Here is a 20,945-nt window from a genome sequence, read left to right on the forward strand (position 1 = left end):
TAATCCCATGGATAGAGGAGCACTGTATAGGACTGAAGCACTGAGTACCCACACATGCTCACTCAGGAGCTCAGCTGAGCCAGCTTTAATACAGAGCTCTGTAGGCTGCATGCGGTTCCTCTCCCTTGAAACCTCAGAAAGGCAATTTTCAATGACTAGATAATTCTCAAGAATATCTATATATAAATGGTAAATTTCCCCTCCACACTTTTTTCCCTAGGTTCCCAACACTGAAATTAATATTAATCTGTCTTTAAAATGTAATGCATACCTGCTGATGTTGAAAGCAGAATCTGTCCTGTTTGGAAGTGATGGCTATATTCTTATATTCAGAGTCACATCTTTTGGGGTGTAAACTCTAGAAACTATCTGTTGCCTCATTCTCTTAAAACCATGAAATAAACATTTATTTATATGTTTTATTTAAATGTTTTAAATGTTATTAAAATCACCATTAAATAAAACATTTTAAAATGTTTTAAAATTAAATAAAATTTAAAATTAATAAATTAAATAAAACATTTATTTAAATGTTTTAAATGTTATTAAAATCACCATTCTCTGATGTAATTTCTGTGTCCCTGAAAAACTGGAACACTGTTAAGAGCATTTCATATGAAAATTTACATGTTTAAGTTACTCCTCTCAGATTTTTCATCACTCTGATACTTTTTTACACTTATCAAAAGTATGTTATTATAGAAGTCAGCATTATCAAATATTAATTGAATGACTACAATATGCCAAGCATAACCCTCTTCTTCCAGACTTTCACTCTAATCAAATGGCATTAGAATGAAGAGTTCTTCATGATTTATTGACTTAAAACAGAAATATTTACAAGCTTAAACATTAAGTTGGGAAAATGATCTAGTTCCTTTTAAATACCTCTTTTATTACATCACCACATCCACTTCATTGATTACTTTTAGATATTGAATTATTGAAATAACACACATTTCTTGAAGAAAACATGAACTATATAATTTTAAAAGGAAAAACAGTCTAGAAATAATTGTTATCAACTCAACTACATTGGAAATCTCGCATTCAACTTTAGAGAAACGTGGCCAATATTACCTGACTACCTGAAGTAAAACAAAAAGGTGACCATCACCATAGTGGCTTAATGTGGCTCTCATTTATCCCCTGATATGATGTGATGAGAGAAGCTTTACTTCTGTGATATTCCTTCCCTTAAACCAATGTGAGAAAATCATTAGGAAAGTCCACATTTGAAAGTATTCTACAGGATACCTCACCAGTATCCCTTAGAATTGTAAGAGCCAAAAAAAAAAAAGAAAAGAAAAGAAAATTGAAGAAGCATCTATGAAGGAGATTTGGAAGACATGATGACTTAATGCCATGTGGTACCTAGACTGGATTCTAGACAAGAAAGGTGACATTGATGGTTGGGGGGGTGGGGCAAGAAACTGAAAAAATGCACTAAAATTTACTTTTTAAAAATAATAATGTACTTATATTTATTTTTAATTTATTTTTAATTATATTGTGGTAAGAACACAACATGACACACCCTCTTAAATTTTAAGGGTACCCATACAGCGTTGGGTCTTGGAAGAGGGGACAATAAAGAGATATTTGTCAAGGGGACAAAGTTTCAGTTATGAAAGATGAATAAATTCTGAAAATGCACAACAATGTAAGTGCAATTAACAGTACAACATTTTATACTTGAAACGTGGTAAGAGGAGAATTTAACTATTTTCAACATGAAGAAAAATAAAACAAAATTATAAGACATGAAGTAATTGATATGCTAATTATCTTGATTGTGATCATTTCACTATATACATATGCATATACACACATATATAAACATCAACTAAACTTCTTAGATCTGTACAATTTGTTTTTGTCAATTATACCTCAATAAATCTTAAAAAAATAAAATTAAGAAGTATACTTTAAAAAGAGAAATATTTATTAAATAACAAAGATAAATTTTGCTGTGACTTTTTATTATCCAACATTTTTGGAGTCTATGGGATGATTATGGAGCATGAGGAGAAGACATTTAAGCTTTTAACTTTCATAAATAAATGTTTCTAAAGCTGCTGTTAATGTTTCTTCAGCTTTTCCAAGAAAATAGAATTACATGAGGAAGAAATAATTAATTGTAATTGCTTGCCGTGCGGCCTCTGAAGAATAAGGCAAGTGATTTTCTCCAGGGCTCTTGTGCCACAGGGAGTGGAGAGACATGTCTCAACCTCTTCCCCAAACTGCTGAGACCTCCAGAGGCTGGAAGGTAGAGTGCCTTTTCCACCAGCAGGTCTGTCTGTAGGTCTGAGAATATATGGATATTCTTTACCATGTAATGTATCTAAAAGATACCTTAGGTTCACTCATTCTTTCATGAGAAATAGTCTTTTGGGGGAAATTTAGGGTCATTGCCAACACTAAGTATTAGGAACAGGAAGTGCATATTTTCTATCAAGCTTTGTAGAGAGGGCCTGGCTTAGCTGAGCTCCTTTGTAGTAGTGTCCTGAACAAGTGTTTCCTGGGAGTGGGGAAGCAGAGGGTCTCTGAGAGTTTTCAGGTACATGTCTCTCGAATTCTGAAAGTTTTTGGAAGAATTGTGCAAGGGAACAGAGGTAGATATTTAAACAAAACTGAATTGAGGAGGATAAAATGAACCTCTGGAGACAAAGAATCAAAAAGTTCAGCTCCAAATCAGATTTTAGAGCATGGGAAAAACAAATGCTTACTCACAAGAGCAAAAAGAAAAAAAAATGGGAAGAAATTACAAGGATAAAGATTTTAGATACCAGTGTATTCCAGATTCAAAAATAAAACAGATTGTTTAAACTATACAATAGCATCATTTGGGAGATAAGAAACGAGATGTTTAATTTGTACATAATTCTGACAGAAGAACCTGAAAATCTACAAGGAAATAAGGCAATATTTCTCAATTACAGATGATTATGAACCCCCTCTCCGCCCCCCACATGGACATTTGACAATATCTGGAGGCATTTTTGATTGTCATAATGAATGTACCAGAGTGATTGGACAGAGGTCAGAGATGCTGTTATACATGGTAGCATGCACAGGGTAGCTTTCTATAAAAATAAAAATCCAACACGGAATATCAATAGTACCAAGCTTGAGAAACTCTGAAAATTATAATCAATAAATAATTTATAACAATGAGAATTGACTTGGCAAGATTTCCTTCTGATTGATCCTTAAATCCTTGGATATCTGAACACACAGAGCCATCAAGAGTTCTCACTGTTATGTGGGACCTCTTGCCTTTAATGCTGAAACATCTAGAACCAGTTGGTTCTAGGTTTGAGAAGTAGAGATGATCTTAACAGAAATGTTAGTCTAAGGAAGAAGTCTTGTTTGTAAGGAAAGATAACTAAAGGAAATTAATTATCTGATGTGTATGACTCACAGCTCTAAAGCAAGGAAAGCCCCAGGTGAGCTGAGATGTGCCACCTTGTTAACACCTCACACCATTGCCACCACGTGTTTGTCAAAATCTCTGCACAGCAAAGGAAATGATCAACAGAAAGAAGAGGCAGCAGAGTGGGAGGAAATATTTGCAATGCATATATCTGGTAAAGCAAGGGTCCTCAAATTCCAGGATTTAATGCCTGACGATCTGAGGTGGGTCTGATAATAAAAGTTTTACAGCAAACTAAATATGTGTGTCTTAACAGCCCATTACCCAAACCCACTTAAAACATTTTAGGTGGATCAAAGCAAAGAAGTAGGCTGCAATTTTTGAAATATGTTCAATTCTATTCTTATAAGTTGACAAGGTACAAAGATTGTTGTTCAGTCACTAAGTCGTGTTTGATACTTGTGACCCCACGGGTTGCAGCTCATCAGGCTTCCTTGTCCTTCCCTGTCTCCTGCAGTTTGCTCAGACTCATATCCATTGAGTCAGGGACAAGTGAGTCAAAAAGACTCACTCCAAGGTACCCTCTTCTTGACTGCTCTTCCACTTCCAACACTGAGTCCACCATTTCACCCTTCTGCCAGCCTCTGATTTGGGACTTAGAGTCCCACTAGGAAAATATTTTGGAGCTCACCACTTTTCTGAGAGCTTCTTTCACATCCTTGTTCCTCAGACTATAGATCAGGGGGTTCAGCATGGGGATCACTACAGTGTAGAACACTGTGGCCATTATGTCAATGCCAATGCTGTTGCCAGAGTGGAGCCGGCAATAAATGAAAAGGATTGTTCCCTGTAAGACAGCAGGTGATGAGAATAAACAAGTAAGAGATAAGGATGATCACGCTTGTGATAATCTCACTGAAGGTGGCCACAATGTATAGCACCAATTGATTCACAGTGTCATCAGAGCAAACAAGAGACAAGAGAGGGGGAAGATCACAGAAGAAGTGGTTGATCACATTTGATCTGTAGGATGGGATCTGAAGAGCTAAACACAAGTGAATCACAGAACATATAGATATAGAATCACAGAATATTGAGATAGCAACAAGACACCAACTTCACGCAGAGATTTTGAGACATGGTGACCACCCTCCCAGCACCTTCCTACCACCCTCCCAAAACCCGACAACCACCCGCCCACAATCCTCCCACAATCCTCCCACCACGCGCCCACCACCCTCCCAGCACCCTCCCAACACCCTCCCACAATCCTCCCACCACCCGCCCAGCACCCGCCCAACACGCTCCCAACACCCTCCCAACACCCTCCCACCATCCGCCCACCACCCGCCCACCATCCTCCCACCACCCGCCCACAGTCCTCCCACAATCCTCTCACCATCCGCCCACCACCCGCCCACAATCCTCCCACAATCCTCCCACCATCCGCCCACCACCCTCCCATAATCCTCCCACCACCCGCCCACAATCCTCCCACCACCCGCCCAGTACCCTCTCACTACCCGCCCACCACCCACCAACCTCCCTCCTAGCACCCTCCCAGCACCCTCCCAACACCCTCCCACAATCCTCCCACCACCCACCCACCACCTGCCCACCATCCTCCCACAATCATCCCACCACCCTCCCACCACCCTCCCACAGTCCTCCCACCACCAGCCCAGCACCCTCCCACTACCCTCCCAGCACCCTCCCAGCACCCTCCCAACACCCTCCCACAATCCTCCCACCACCCGCCCACCACCCTCCTAGCACCCTACCAACACCCTCCCACCCGCTCCTCCTGTGGTGCGAGGGGAAGTTGGGATTTCTCTTGAGTTGAAGCAGGGAATGGGCCCTCATCTCCGGATGAGGTGGGACACACGGGGTTCTACTGGAGTTGTGGTGGGAAACTTGGCTTTCATCTCAAGTTGTGACGGGGATCTCTCAACCCCCTTGAGTTGCTTAAGGGAGTCAAGCTTTCTCTCTAGTTTTGAGAGGGAACCTGGGATTGCTCTCGAGGTGCTGCAGGAGAAAAGAGCCTCATCTCGCGTTGACAGGGGAATCTCGTGGTTTGTCTCGAGTTGCGGCGGGAGGCTTGGGGTTCCTCTGCAGGTACCACCGGGAGCTCAGGAGCCTCTCGTGTTGCCTCAGGGAAGTCAAGTCTCCATTCGAGTTGCAAGGGTGTGCACGGGAGTGCTCTGGAGTCACGGTAGGGGAATCAGGCCTCAATTCGCATGGAAGGGGGAATCTCAAGATGTTTCTCGAGCTGCGGCAGGAAGTGTGGGTTCCCTCGAGTTGCCACAGGGACCTGAGGGAGCCTCTCATGTTGTCTCTGGGAAGTCAGGAATCCTTTGGAGTTGTGAGGGGCCTCTCGGGATTCCTCTCGAGTTGGTGCAGGCGACTAGGGCCTCATGTCGAGTTGAGGCGGGAAACTCAGGGTTCCTCTCCAGCTCTGACAGGGATCTCAGGGTCCCTATGGAGATTCCACTGGGGAGTCAGACGTCCTCTGGTGTTGGGGGCATGGAACTCCCCCCTTCCCTCTCGAGGTGGCATAGGGGTGTCAGGCCTCCTGTCGAGTTGAGGTAGGGAACAGGGGCTATTTCTAGAGGTGCCACGGGGCTCTGAGGCCTCCCTTTGTGTCATAAGTTGATCCTCGGGGTGACATTCGAGTCTTTGCAGGGGAATGAGGCCTTATCTCGAGTGGATGGGGACATCGGGGTCTTTTCGAACGGTGGCACGACCACTGGAGTTCCTCTCGAGTTTCAAGGTGGGACGGGCCTCCTGATGTGCGATGGAAATGTCGGGATTCCTTTGCAGACGAAGCAGAGGAATGGACCCTCATCTCGAGATGAAGAGGGGAAAGCGGGGCTCTTCTTGAGTTGTGGCGGAAAACTCGGGGTTCCTCTTGAGTGGAGACGGGTATGTCGGGGAATTTCTTGAGTTGCCTAAAGGGTGTCAAGTACCCTTTCGAGGCTCAAGAGGGAAGGTGGGATTTCTCTCGAGACTCTGCAGTGGAAAGGGGCCTCATCTCGTGTTGAGGGGAGAATCTCCTGGGTTGCTCGAGTTGCGACAGGACACGTGGAGTTCCTCTCGAGTGGCGATGGGAACTTCAGGGACCCGCTCATGTTGCCTCAGGAAAGTCGTCTCCATTCGAGTTGCGAGGGGCTTCTCGGGATTCCTCTCCAGTCGGTGCAGGGGCATAGGGCCTCATCTCGAGTTGAGGCCGGAACCTCAGGGTGCCTCTTCAGTTTTGACATGGATCTCGGGGTTCCTATGGAGTTTCAACAGGGGAGTCAGGCCTCATCTCGTGCGGAGGCTTGGAACTCCGCTTCCCTCTCGAGGTTTCAAAGAGGTGTCAGGCTTCCTGTCGAGTGGACACAGGGTTCTGGGGCTTTTTCTCAAGGTGCCACAGGACTATCACCCCTCCCTTCGTGTTTTGAGTCCATCCTCGGGGTTCCAGTCAAGTCCATGCAGGGGAATCAGGCTTATCTGGAGTGGATGGGGAAATTGGGGTCTTTTCGAATTGAGGCATGACTGCTGGGGATGCGCTGGAGTTTCAAGGGGAGACCGGCCTCCTCCTGAGGGCCGCCGGCAACATCGGGATTCCTTTCCAGAGGAAGCAGGGGAATCGACCCTCATCTCATTAGAGGAGGGGGAAAACGGGGCTCTTCTTGAGTTGTGGCGTGAAATCGGGGTTCCTCTCTAATGGGGATGGATATCTCGGGGGAAACTTCCTGAGTTGCATCAAGGCTGTCAAGTACCCTTTCACATTTCAAGAGGGAACGTGGGGTTTCTCTCAAGACACTGCTCTGGAAAATGGCCTCATCTCGCGTTGAGGGAAGAATATCGTGGTTATTCACGGGTTGCAGTGGGAAGCATGGGGTTCCTCTCGAATTGCAATATATATAAATATGTATTATATATTTTATATTATATATTAATATAAAATAAGTATTAATGGTTTTAATAATTATTAATATTATTGATTATTATTATATTATTAATATATAATATGTTATATATAATATATTATAGTATAGTATATCATATAATATATAAAAATATATATTATATATAATATTTATATATTAATATAACATAAATATATATTGATATATAAAATATATATCATATATCATTATATTATATATTAATTATAACTATTATAAAAATATACATAATATATATAATATATTATGTATATTATATATCTATAATTAATTATATAATATATATATTATATTATACATATATTAAATATAATAATATATTGTATGATATATATAAAATAATATTATATAATATATATTATATTATATATGATACTATATTATATTATATATAACATATATTATATATATATATATATATAATATTATATACTATATATTATATATAATTATATATTACATATGTTATCAATATATAATATATCTAGTATTATATATTAGACTATATAATATTATATGTAATATATATGATACTATATTATTATATAATAGTATTATATTATATATAATTATATATGTTATATATAAAAAATATATAGAATATATATTACATATATATTTTATATATAACATATAATTTACTTATATATATTATATATTTTTATAAATATAATATTTAATTATATATATTATATATGTCATATAATTTAATATATAATTTAAATAATGATATAATAATAATATAATGATAATAATATAATTTACATATGTAATTTTTATATTTTTATATAAATTACATATATATTTATACATATTAATATTATATAAGAATTATATATTTATATATAAATTTTCATATATAAATATATTAAAATATATTATATTATATTTAATATATATTTAAATAAATTATATAAATATATTATAATGATAAATTATGATTTATCATTATAAATTATATATATAAAGTATATAAATATATTTATTTTTATAAACATATTGTTATATTTTATTGTTTTTATATTTATAAAAATATTATATTTTATTATATTTATATTTATAAAAATATTGTTATTTTTATTATATTTATAAAATATTATTTTTCATTATATTTATATTTATTTTTATATTTTTAATAATATTATATTTTATTATATTTTATTTTAAAAATATTATTAAAATGTTATTGTGTTTACTATAAGTATATTTATAAAAACATTATTATATTTTATTATATTTATATTATAAAAATATTATTTAAAATGTTATTTTAATGTTATTCAAAAATGTTTAAAAGTTTTTAAATTTTTGATACCAAATACTATTAAATGACCCCTCAAAGATTATTGCTAAAATTTTATAGATATATCAATAGAATAATAATCCACACAAGTTGCAGACATGTACTGAAAAATGAAGTATGTCTTTTGAACTTCTAAATTTGGTAATCTTTAAAAGACCAAAGTAACATTTATTTGAATAGTTTAAACTATTAGTTTCTAATAATAATAATTTATAATTATAATAATAATTATATAATTATATAGTATATATTATTTATTATAATTATATATATTTATATAGAATTTTAATATACATTTTATATATTATATATAATTATATATTAATAATTATAATAATAATAGTAATTAATAGTTTAAACTATTAGTTTAACTAATAGTTTCAAACTTTAAAAGACCAAAGTAACATTTATTTGAATAGTTAAAAATTTTTTTAAATGGCAGTTCCAAATGCTGGAGTTCATTTTGAGAAACTGAATTCTTCACACATTGCTGTTGTAAATGTGAAATAATAGAACCACTCTGGAGAACATCTTGGCAGTCCCTTACAAGCTAAATATACCATATACCTTTACCATATGATGTAGCAATTTCATCTTTGTGCACTTATCCAAAAGAAATTAAACTTAGTTTCATGTAAAACTTGACTACTCACAAACTAATGCTCATAGTATTTTTATTTAAATTAGCCAAAAACTGGAAACAATCTAAATGTCCTTCAACGGATGACTGATTAAGCAAGTTGTAATACACTCATACCATGGAATATTACTTAACAGAAAAAAGGAATGAAGTATTGATAAATGCAATAACTTGGATGAATCTTAAGTAAATTATGTTAAGTTAAAAAAAAAGCCAACCATAAAAGATTACATGCAGCAAGCTTTCATTTATGTAACATTATCAAAATGACAAAATTATAGAGATGGAGAACAGATTAGTGCTTGCCGAGAGTTAGGGACCAGCATCATGAGTAGATAGATGATACGGAAGCAGCATGGAGAATCCTAAGAGAGATGAAACTGTCTGTATCTTGACATGGTGGTAGCCACACAAATTAACATGTGATACAACTGCATAGAACTATATACGGCTAAGTCATTTCAGTCGTGTCCGACTCTGTGCGATCCCATAGATGGCAGCCCACCAGGCTCCCCCTTCCTTGGGATTCTCCAGGCAAGAACACTGGAGTGGTTTGCCATGTCCTTCTCCAATGCAGGAAAGTGAAAAGTGAAAATGAAGTCGCTCAGTCGTGTCCTAGCGACCCCATGAACTACAGCCTACCAGGCTCCTCCGTCCATGGGATTTTCCAGGCAAGAGTACTGGAGTAGGGTGCCATTGCCTTCTCTGAGAACTATATACACACATATGCAAATAAGTGTATATAAAATGTGAAATTTGAGTAGGATTGTACCAAAGCCAGTACCTTGTGGTCTTACTGAACTCCAGATTTACAAGAGAAGTCTGGTGGGCTACAGTCCATGGAGTAGGAAAGAGTCAGATATAACTGAGCGCACACACACAAGACTGAAAGAAATCAGATGAAGCATGCCCAGAATCCTCTGTATTATTCCTTAGAACTGCATGTGAATCTGCAATTGAAGTTTTAAGAATATAATTGAAAAGAAAAGTAAATCTCTGAATAGTCCCTTCTGTGTACACACACAAGCACATAAAATCCCTTATGGGCATCAAAAGAAAAAGAAAAAAAAAACTTATACCAGCATAAAGATAAACAGAAATTATTCAGAACAAAGGATGAAAATATATTGTGCATTTAATATATTGCATGGGTACTGCTGTCACTGTTACTACTACTTCTATAAATGTTGTCATGAATTTAATATCTTGAACTGGCATTTGCTCTCATGCCTGATACTCTTCCTTCAGATGTATTCATGGCTAACTTCCTCACTTTCTTGAGATAAGAGAATTTTTACCACAGTAAACATCACTTCTTTGGCTAACTTATTTCAATTAATGCTACCCTTTCTTTCTACCCTTTATTGTTCCCCACTCCATCCCCTTTTCCTGATTTATTTTTCTTCTTAGCAGTTGTAATCAAATGAAATATTGTATATATTTGTGTGTGTGTGTTTACTGTTTATTTTCAAATTACCCCTCCCCATACAGAAAGCAAGCTATAAGAACAGGGCTTCATCTGGTTTTCCTTACTTTTGCATTCTCAGTTCTTACAAAGTGCTGCTGCTGCTGCTGCTAAGTCACTTCAGTCGTGTCCGACTCTGTGCGACCCCATAGACGGCAGCCCACCAGGCTCCCCCGTCCCTGGGATTCTCCAGGCAAGAATACTGGAGTGGGTTGCCATTTCCTTCTCCAATGCATGAAAGGAAAAGTGAAAGTGAAGTCGCTCAGTCACATCTGACTCTTGGTGACCTCATGGACTGCAGCCTACCAGGCTCCTCTGTCCATGGGATTTTCCAGTCGAGAGTACTGGAGTGGATTGCCATTGCCTTCTCCAAAGTGCATGATATGATAAAGGCTCAGGAACCACTTCTTATATACATAAATGCAATAAATGATGAGTAAGTGTTGGTATTAGGTATGCAAAATTAGTTTTTCTGTTTTTAAGTAACAGCTTCTGGTGCATGAGAATTCTAGAGAAGTTATCTTAGAACTTTCTTATCAAATTTTTATTAAAATTACTCATAAAGCTATTTGAAGAGAGCTTTCTATGCAGGTCAATGACAAAAAAAAATCAAGAAAATGCTACATTTTTCTAGAGTTTGATACAATTTTCCTTACATCTTATTCATGAGATAGGACCCCTTTTGGAATCTGCTCTCTAAATGTAACTTCTCTACTTCCACTAGCTTTTCAAGTTAACTGGTTCTTGGAGTTCCACCTCTTAGAATAGAAACTCAGTTGCTTTAGACCAGATTTGCATTTTGCCCTCAGGCTCCACATAAAGTCTCTTACTTGAAGCTTATTTTTGCCTCTTTATGCAGGAATTTGGAATTCATCAAGCTGCACAAGTATAAGCTCTCCCATCGTTTCCTCCCAGAAAAACCATGAGTCTCTTTATATTTCCTAAAAAGAGGAAGTGGCGCTTTAAAAATATCTACTAGACACCAGGATTGTTTGATAACTTCCCTTCTGTTTAAGCTCTTAAAGGAACATCTTTTCCCCCCAGATCCACTGGGAAATGGTTTACAGCAAATCTCCCAATGAATTGTGTGTTTGACTCTATATTCAAAGATGAGTAAGTAGGGGGGAAAAGTTGCATAAGACCTATGGAGGTAAACATGATTAATTGAGTATTCTTAAAATGTTACATATCTTTCAGGATATTAGAAGTTACCAGATAGCAAAGTGAAAGTACAACAACTCTCAATCCAAAGGATGCCAGATATATAAAGGGCTGCAGGAAAACCTATTCCATGACTCCTAGAAAACTTAATCTTAGAGAAAGCAGTCAGATAAGGATGTGAGTAGACTGATAGGAATACTGTAAAATATAAGACACCCAAGATAATGTAAACTCTATGCTGGGTTGCCGGAAGTTGGGCGGCAGCATATCAGGCACAGGAGGGCCGAGAGGAACTACTCCACGTTCAAGGTCAGGAGGGGTCACTCGTCCAAGGTAAGGAGTAGTGGCTGTGGTTTGCTGGAGCAGCCATGAAGAGATACCCCACGTCCAAGGTAAGAGAAACCCAAGTAAGACAATAGGTGTTTCAAGAGGGTATCAGAGGGCAGACACACTGAAACCATAATCACAGGAAACTAGCCAATCTGATCACATGAACCACAGCCTTGTCTAACTCAGAGAAACTAAGCCATGCCATGTGGGGCTACCCAAGACAGACGGGTCATTGAGGAGAGGTCTGACAGAATGTGATCCACTGGAGAAGGGAATGGCAAACCACTTCAGTATTCTTGCCTTGAGAATGCCATGAACAGTGTGAAAAGGACAAAAGATAGGACACTGAAAGATGAACTCACCAGGTCAGTAGGTGCCCAGTATGCTACTGGAGATCAGTGGAGAAATAACTCCAGAAAGAATGAAGGGATGGAGCCAAAGCCAAAGCCAAAACAATACTCAGCTGTGGATGTGATTGGTGATAGAAGCAAGGTCCAATGCTGTAAAGAGCAATATTGCATAGGAACCTGGAATGTTAGGTCCGTGAATCGAGGCAAATTAGAGTGGTCAAACAGGAGATGGCAAGAGTGAACGTCGGCATTCTAAGAATCCGCGAACTAAGATGGATTGGAATGGGTGAATTTAACTTAGATGACCATTATATCTACTACTGTGGGCAGAAATCCCTTAGAAGAAATGGAGTAGCCATCATGGTCAACAAAAGAGTCTGAAATGCAGTACTTGGATGCAATCTCAAAAACAACAGAATGATCTTTGTTCGTTTACAAGGCAAGCCATTTAATATCACGGTAATCCAAGTCTATGCCCTAACCAGTAATGCTGAAGAAGCTGAAGTTGAAGGGTTCTATGAAGATCTACAAGACCTTTTAGAACTAATACCCAAAAAAGATGTCCTTTTCATTATAGGGGACTGGAATGCAAAAGTAGGAAGTCAAGAAACACCTGGAGTAACAGGCAAATTTGGCCTTGGAGTACAGAATGAAGCAGGGCAAAGGCCAATAGAGTTTTGCAAAGAGAATGCACTGGTCATAGTAAACACCCTCTTCCAACAACACAAAAGAAGACTACACATGGACATCACCAGATGGTCAACACCGAGATAAGATTGATTAATTCTTTGCAGCCAAAGATGGAGAAGCTCTATACAGTCAGCAAAAACAAGCTGACTGTGGCTCTGATCATGAACTCCTTATTGTCAAATTCAGACTGAAATTGATGAAAGTAGGGAAAACACTAGACTATTCAGGTATGACCTAAATCAAATCCCTTATAATTATACAGTGGAAGTGAGAAATAGATTTAAGGGACTAGATCTGATAGAGTACCTGATAAACTATGGACTGAGGTTCCTGACATTGTACAGGAGACAGGGATCAAGACCATCCCCATGGAAAAGAAATGCAAAAAAGCAAAATGGCTGTCTGGGGAGGCCTTACAAATAGCTGTGAAAAGCAAAGAAGAAAAGGAAAGATATAAGCATCTGAATGGAGAGTTCCAAAGAATAGCAAAAAGAGGTAAGAAAGCCTTCCTCAGTGATCAATGCAAAGAAATAGAGGAAAACAACAGAATGAGAAAGACTAGAGATCTCTTCAAGAAAATTAGAGGTACCAAGGGAACATTTCATGCAAAGATGGGCTTGATAAAGGACAGAAATGGTATGGACCTAACAGAAGCAGAAGATATTAAGAAGAGGTGGCAAGAATACACAGAAGAATTGTACAAAAAAGATCTTCACGACCAAGATAATCTCGATGGTGTGATCACTCACCTAGAGCCAGACATCCTAGAATTTGAAGTCAAGTGGGCTTAGGAAGCATCACTAAGAACAAAGCTAGTGGAGGTGATGGAATTCCAGTTGAGCTATTTCAAATCCTAAAGATGATGCTTTGAAAGTGCTGCACTCAATATGCCAGCACATTTGGAAAACTCAGCAGTGGCCACAGGACTGGAAAAAGTCAGTTTTCATTCCAATCCCAAAGAAAGGCAATGCCAAAGAATGCTCAAACTACCGCACAATTGCACTCATCTCACACGCTAGTAGAGTAATGCTCAAAATTCTCCAAGCCAGGCTTCAGCAATACATGAACCGTGAACTTCCAGATGTTTAAGTGGGTTTTAGAAAAGGCAGAGGAACCAAAGATCAAATTGCCAATATCTGCTGGATCATCGAAAAAGCAAGAGAGTTCCAGAAAAACATCCATTTCTGCTTTATTGACTATGCCAAAGCCTTTGACTGTGTTGATCACAATAAACTGTGGAAAATTCTGAAAGACGGGAATACCAGACCACCTGACCTGCCTCTTGAGAAACCTATATGCAGGTGAGGAAGCAACAGTTAGAACTGGACGTGGAACAACAGACTGGTTCCAGATAGGAAAATGATATTCATATGGGATATACAATATACATCAAGGCTGTATGTTGTCACACTGCTTATTTAACTTATATGCAGAGTACATCATGAGAAATGCTGGGCTGGAGGAAGCACAAGCTGGAATCAAGATTGCCGGGAGAAATATCAATAACTTCAGATATGCAGATGACACCACCCTTATGGCATAAAGTGAAGCAAAACTAAAGAGCCTCTTGATGAAAGTGTAAGAGGAGAGTGAAAAAGTTGGCTTAAATTTCAACATTCAGAAAACTAAGATCATGGCATCCGGTCCCATCACTTCATGGGAAATAGATGGGGAAACAGTGGAAACAGTGTTAGAATTTATTTTGGGGGACTCCAAAATCACTGCAGATGGTGATTGCAGCCATGAAATTAAAAGACACTTACTCCTTGGAAAGAAAGTTATGACCAACCTAGATAGCATATTCAAAAGCAGAGACATTACTTTGCCAACAAAGGTTCATCAGTCAAGGCTATGGTTTTTCCAGTGGTCATGTATGGATGTGAAAGTTGGACTGTGAAGAAGGTTGAGCGCCGAAGAATTGATGCTTTTGAACTGTGGTGTTGGAGAAGACTCTTGAGAGTCCCTTGGACTGCAAGGAGATCCAACCAGTCCATCCTAAAGGAGATCAGTCCTAGGTGTTCACTGGAAGGACTGATGCTGAAGCTGAAACTCCAGTACTTTGGCCACTTCATTCGAAGAGTTAACTCATTGGAAAAGTCCCTGATGCTGGGAGGGATTGGGGGCAGGAGGAGAAGGGGACGACAGAGGATGAGATGGCTGGATGGCATCACCGACTCAATGGACATGAGTTTCAGTGAACTCCAGGAGTTGGTGATGGACAGGGAGGCCTGGCGTGCTGCGATTCATGGGGTCACAAAGAGTCGGGCATGACTGAGCAACTGAACTGAATTGAACTGATGCTACTACTAGGAAGCTCCATCCTCAACCTAACTCTCCATTCTCAAAATGCCTAGAAGGTGGTGTGAAGGTGAGTAGTACATGAATGACTCTTGATCCATTGTGAAAATGTAGGGTCAGTTTTATAAGGTAAGTTTCACTATCTTTATCCTGACCAAAAAGCATAGGTTTTTATTAGACTCATAACAACACAATTTTGCAGTTTACAGATTTGCATTCTGGAAGCAAACTTTTGTAATACCATGAGAATTTTATTATGCATGGAGGCAACTCTCCTCCATGTCTAGTAGGAAGAGATGATTGTCCTCAACAGGACTAGTCAAGGTGCTGGGGAGTGTATCCCAACAGGTGAGAGTCTTCAAGGTCCAGGGCCTGACTCATGCATACAGTAGACTGTGAACTGGTGACCGACTCTCACCTAGGCGATGTAGAGTGCTGGACAAGGGCCCTTTAACTCACTGGGTGGCAGAGTGCTGGAAGTGGACTATCTCCCTGAGTTCATCAGAACAGGAGAAATGAGCTTTGTCTCAGAATCAGATGTGGGCCATTGTGGGAGAAAAGTCTGGCATATGTTCAATTACCTTCAGTCTTTATTTTTTTTTAATTTATTTATTTTCAATTGAAGGATAATTGCCTTAAGGTATTGCATTGGTTTTCACCAAACATCAGCATGAATCAGCCATCGGTTTACCCATGTCCCCTCCCACTTGAATAGTGCTCCCTGAGGATCCATGGAGACTACAGCTGAAAGGTGCAGCAAGAGCAAAAGTCAGAGATCAGGTGAGCTAAAACTGAATCATTAGGCACCACAGGAGTGAGATGCACCCTCCAGATGACTGCAGGAGAGGACACAGCAGTCAGCCTCTTAGCTGAGTACCCATTAAACACACCACAGGAAAAGAAAGATGACATGGACAACCTGCCATGGCCAACGATCTAAGTCACTAAACCAAGCAAGGCTGTCCTATCCTCTGAATCTCTTCCCCACTTAACTGAAGACACTGAAATCGCAGCAAGTGGGCTCAGACGAAGGATCACCTTCCTGTTACAGGCCTCTAGCCCTAAGCAGGCCTAAGCCAAGGGAAAACCAAGCTACAAAAGTGAGGAATTCCAATTATTGTAGAGGACTACCCACTTCAATTACTTAAATGAAACAATATTTGTAACTTAAAATCTCTGCAGTTGTGCATTATCCAAGACTCTGACTATTATCACGGGCCTGCAGGAGTCTTCTTCCAGGGAAGGAGAAGATAACTGTGGCTGAATGGGCAAGACAGGAAAATAAAATTGTATCTTAATGCAGTTCAATACAGTGGCCACACAAACATGATTTCATTTACTCCTCACAGCCTCTTCAAAAGTTAAGCATGTGAACTTGTACAGCTGGGTAGGGCTGCATGCTCAGAAGGGCTCTGTGCTTGGTTTAATGCTCTGTTGTTGTTGTCTTGAAATTTTTACTAATTTTGAAACAAGGAGCACCACATTTTGACTTTTCACTGAACCCTACAAATTATGTAGTTTGTTCTGCAAAGAGCTTTTGTGAGTCTGACCATATTGAATTTTTTGACCTAGATTCGAATTATATGGTGTTAACTTCTCACAACTTTTTATGCTGTGCATATTTATGCAATTTTTTCTGTCTGTTTTATATTAAAATAAAATTTTAAAAATAAATCCTTCCCCAGGAATAGATTTACTCCAGGAAATAAGAAAAAAAATTAACTTCTGGCTTATGTTCTCAGTGAAATATAAAGGCATGATTCTATCAAATGGACTTCCCTGATGGCTCAGACAGTAAAGCGTCTGCCTACAACGTGGGAGACCTGGATTAAATCCTTGTGTTGGGAAGATCCACTGGAGAAGGAAATGGCAACCCACTCCAGTATTCTTGCCTGGAAAATCTCATGGACGGAGGAGCCTGGTAGGCTACAGTCCATGGGGTCGCAAACAGTGGGACACGACTGACCGACTTCACTTTCACTTTTTTCTATCAAATAGACAAAAATAAGAGAGTTAATCTAAATTTAAGAACTGAAATAAAATCTCTACTGGAAGTACTAAATAGCAGATTTGACTTAGCAGAAAAATAAATTTTGAAGAAAACAAGATAAGCTTGAGATGGAATCATAAAATTCAGAATAAAGACCTAGGAAAGTAAAAGAAGACAACAGAAATGGAAGTAAGATGACAGAGACTCAAATTACAAACTATGATCATCTTTAAAGGAAAAAAGTGGATCAAAATCAACTGTAATAAAAAAAAATAATAATCTCTCCGTAGTATAAAAGGACCTGACGCCAATAGAAATAAAGAAGTGTCACTGTGTTTATGGCAGATTTAATAGGCAATGTGTTTCCTGTTAACTTTATTCTTTGAATTCCAAGAAAATAAAAGTCATCTTGAAGTCTTCTAAACTTAAAAAAGGTAACTTTCCAAGAATTAATGTATAATCAATAAAGTTTCTATTTTTGTTTCTCTGCAGAAAACAGTAGAGAAATGCCTTTGGGTTTTAGTAGTAAAGTTATAGAGAGGTGATGGCACAAAAAATATGGTAACCGGTCAACTTGCTAGTCATGGTTGAGAGCAAAATGACAAACTCAGATATGTCTATGAAAAAGATTGCTTAAGATGTTAATTTGTCCACTGGAAAATGAAAATGAATCAAATTTAAAACTCTATCATTGGGAAGTCATAGTAGAATGGTAAAGAACTAGCAATAAGCCCTGAAAATAGCAAGAGAAAAAACTTCAGAAATCACTAAACACTAAAGGAGAAAGATTGATGCCTAAAATAATTTGCATAACTATGGTAACTAACATAGGACACAAATGACAAAATATACTTTAATAAAAGCATTTATTTACCTTAAACAACAGGGCCTACAACCCCAGATTAAACTAACAAAAAGTATATAAAGAGGGAAAAGAGCAAAAGAGCATATATTCTTCTTACTTTTCCATAAAATGGAGTTAATTGTAATATTTAGTTTTCATAATAACATCACAAACACAACTTCAGTAAATCTATAAAAATTGCTAAACTTATGACTAATAAAATTAAAATCAAGTTCTCCATTTTCCAAATTATTATAAACATAAGAGCATACAGAATATCTTCTATTCCACCAGGGAAGCCCTATCCAATAGAACACACGCAAAGGAAGAAACAAACAACTTGGCTAAAAGAGGCATAAAATTAACAAAAGTCAAAACCATAAAAACAATTAGAATCAATTACAATAAAGGTAAATTCAGATGAATCACATGGTTCAAACAAGATTATCTCCCTGGTCTTAGAATAGCTCTAAGTGGCTATTACTTCACAGGAAACATAGTATAAAATACATTGCTATATACAAAAAATTTAAAAATCAAAAGACTAATACTACAGCCCAATCTTCTTGATGAACACAGATACTAAAATTGTAAATGAAGTAACAGGGAACAGGAAACACTCCATGGTCCTAGCTTGTTTCCTCTCCGTTTTGATAGTTCAGCAGAGAGCTGGCACAGGAGACCTGAATCCCCTCAAAGAAAGGAAAGGCAGCCTCAACTTTCCAGGGGTCCTCTTTTCTAGAAAGACCCCTTCTAGGCCTGGGAGCATCCATTCTTGCATACTCACATAGATGATCCCTGGCCGTCTTCATGAATACATAGGGCAAGACTAAGGCTCCCTCTACAGACAGAGGAGCCTCCATATACCAAGAGCCCACTGTGTGTGTGTGTGTGTGTGTGTGCGTGTGTGTGTGTGTGTGTGTGTGTGTGCTCAGTCATATTCAACTCTTTGTGACCCCATGGACTAGTCCATCATGTTCCTCTCCCTGTCCAGGGAATTTTCCAAGCAAGAAAACTGGAGTGGGTGGCCTTTTCCTTTTGCAGGGGATCTTCCCAGCTCAGCGATCAAACCCACATCACTTGCATCTCCTGCATTGGCAGGTAGACTCTTTACTACTGTGCCACCTGGGAAGCACATTTTTGTTCAATTGCTCAGTCGTGTCTGATTCTGCTACCCCATGAACTGCAGCACACCAGGCCTCCCTGTCCTTCACTACTTCCCTTCCCTAAACTGTGGGACAGTGAGATTCTGGGTGATCTGTCTGTGTGACCCTGTTCTCTGCTAGGCAATTTCCTCCATATTAAATCTACTCTACATTGTTAATGATGTTGTCCAGGTGTTTTTTGTACAACAGGAATAGAAGTCAACAGTTTATTATGCCAAAGGACATTCACTTGACTAATGAAAAGCAGATTGTTTATAAAATTGATTAACATCCTGTGCTGTGCTTAGTTGCTCAGTCGTGTCTTACTCTTTGCAACCCCGTGGACTGCAGCCTGCCAGGCTCCTCTGTCCATTGGGATTCTCCAGGCAAGAATATTGGAGTGAGTTGCCATGCCCTCCTCCAGGGGATCTTCCCAACCCAGGGATCAAACCCAGGTCTCCTACATTGCAGGCGGACTCTTTACCATCTGAGCCATCCTCAGTTCAGTTCACTCAGTTGTGTCCAACTCTTTGCGACCGCATGAATCACAGCATGCCAGGCCTCCCTGTCCATCACCAACTCCAAGAGTTCACCCAGACTCATGTCCATCAAGTCAGTGATGCCATCCAACTATCTCATCCTTGGTCGTCCCCTTCTCCTCCTGCCCCCGATCCCTCCCAGCATCAGAGTCTTTTCCAATAAGTCAACTCTTTGCATGAGGTGCCCAAAGTCCTGGAGTTTCAGCTTTAGCATCATTCCTTCCAAAGAAATCCCAGGGCTGATCTCCTTCAGAATGGACTGGTGGATCTCCTTGCAGTCCAAGGGACTCTGAGCCATCCTATGTAACATAAAAAAGATAAATAACAAAAACTTGTATTACCTCCTTAATGGGATGGAAACAAAGCAAATGGTAAAATATGCTCATTTCTAACTATAACCCTTTAAAAAAGACAAAAAGGTTGGACTTAGAGAGTTTATTTCAAAACAACACAGCATCATGCTCAATGAGGAAAGAACTAATGGCTTTTCCTTTCAAATCACTAGCAAAGGAAAGATTTCTATTAATTCAAAAATAGTGATAATTCAGAAATTCTTATTAATTTCACAATTTATAAACCAAAAAAACCCAAAATCATAATAAAAAAGCAGAAAAAAATTTATGATGATTTGTGGAAATTAACATGCAGAAGCTCTAGAAAACTAACCAACTGAAAAACAGAATTCATAGATGAATTCAGCAAAGTGGAAGAGTAAGAATTAGATATGAAAAACATCAATTCCAATTCTATATACCAAATTCAAGAATTCCCATCAGAGATAGAAAAAATTAAGTAAGAATTATCCAAATGAGAAAAATGAGTGGTCTAGAGACAAAACTTTTAAAAAAAGAAAACATATTT

At 38.5% G+C, this 20,945-nt stretch overlaps 1 pseudogene; it reads left to right on the forward strand.

The window, feature by feature from the left end:
• Positions 1-5,854: 5,854 nt before the first annotated feature.
• Positions 5,855-20,945, forward strand: part of LOC109563586 (olfactory receptor 5D18-like) — a 32,530-nt pseudogene continuing 17,439 nt past the window's right edge.

Source organism: Bos indicus, chromosome 24, assembly GCF_029378745.1.
Source record: "Bos indicus isolate NIAB-ARS_2022 breed Sahiwal x Tharparkar chromosome 24, NIAB-ARS_B.indTharparkar_mat_pri_1.0, whole genome shotgun sequence".
In the NCBI taxonomy this organism is placed as follows: domain Eukaryota; kingdom Metazoa; phylum Chordata; class Mammalia; order Artiodactyla; family Bovidae; genus Bos; species Bos indicus.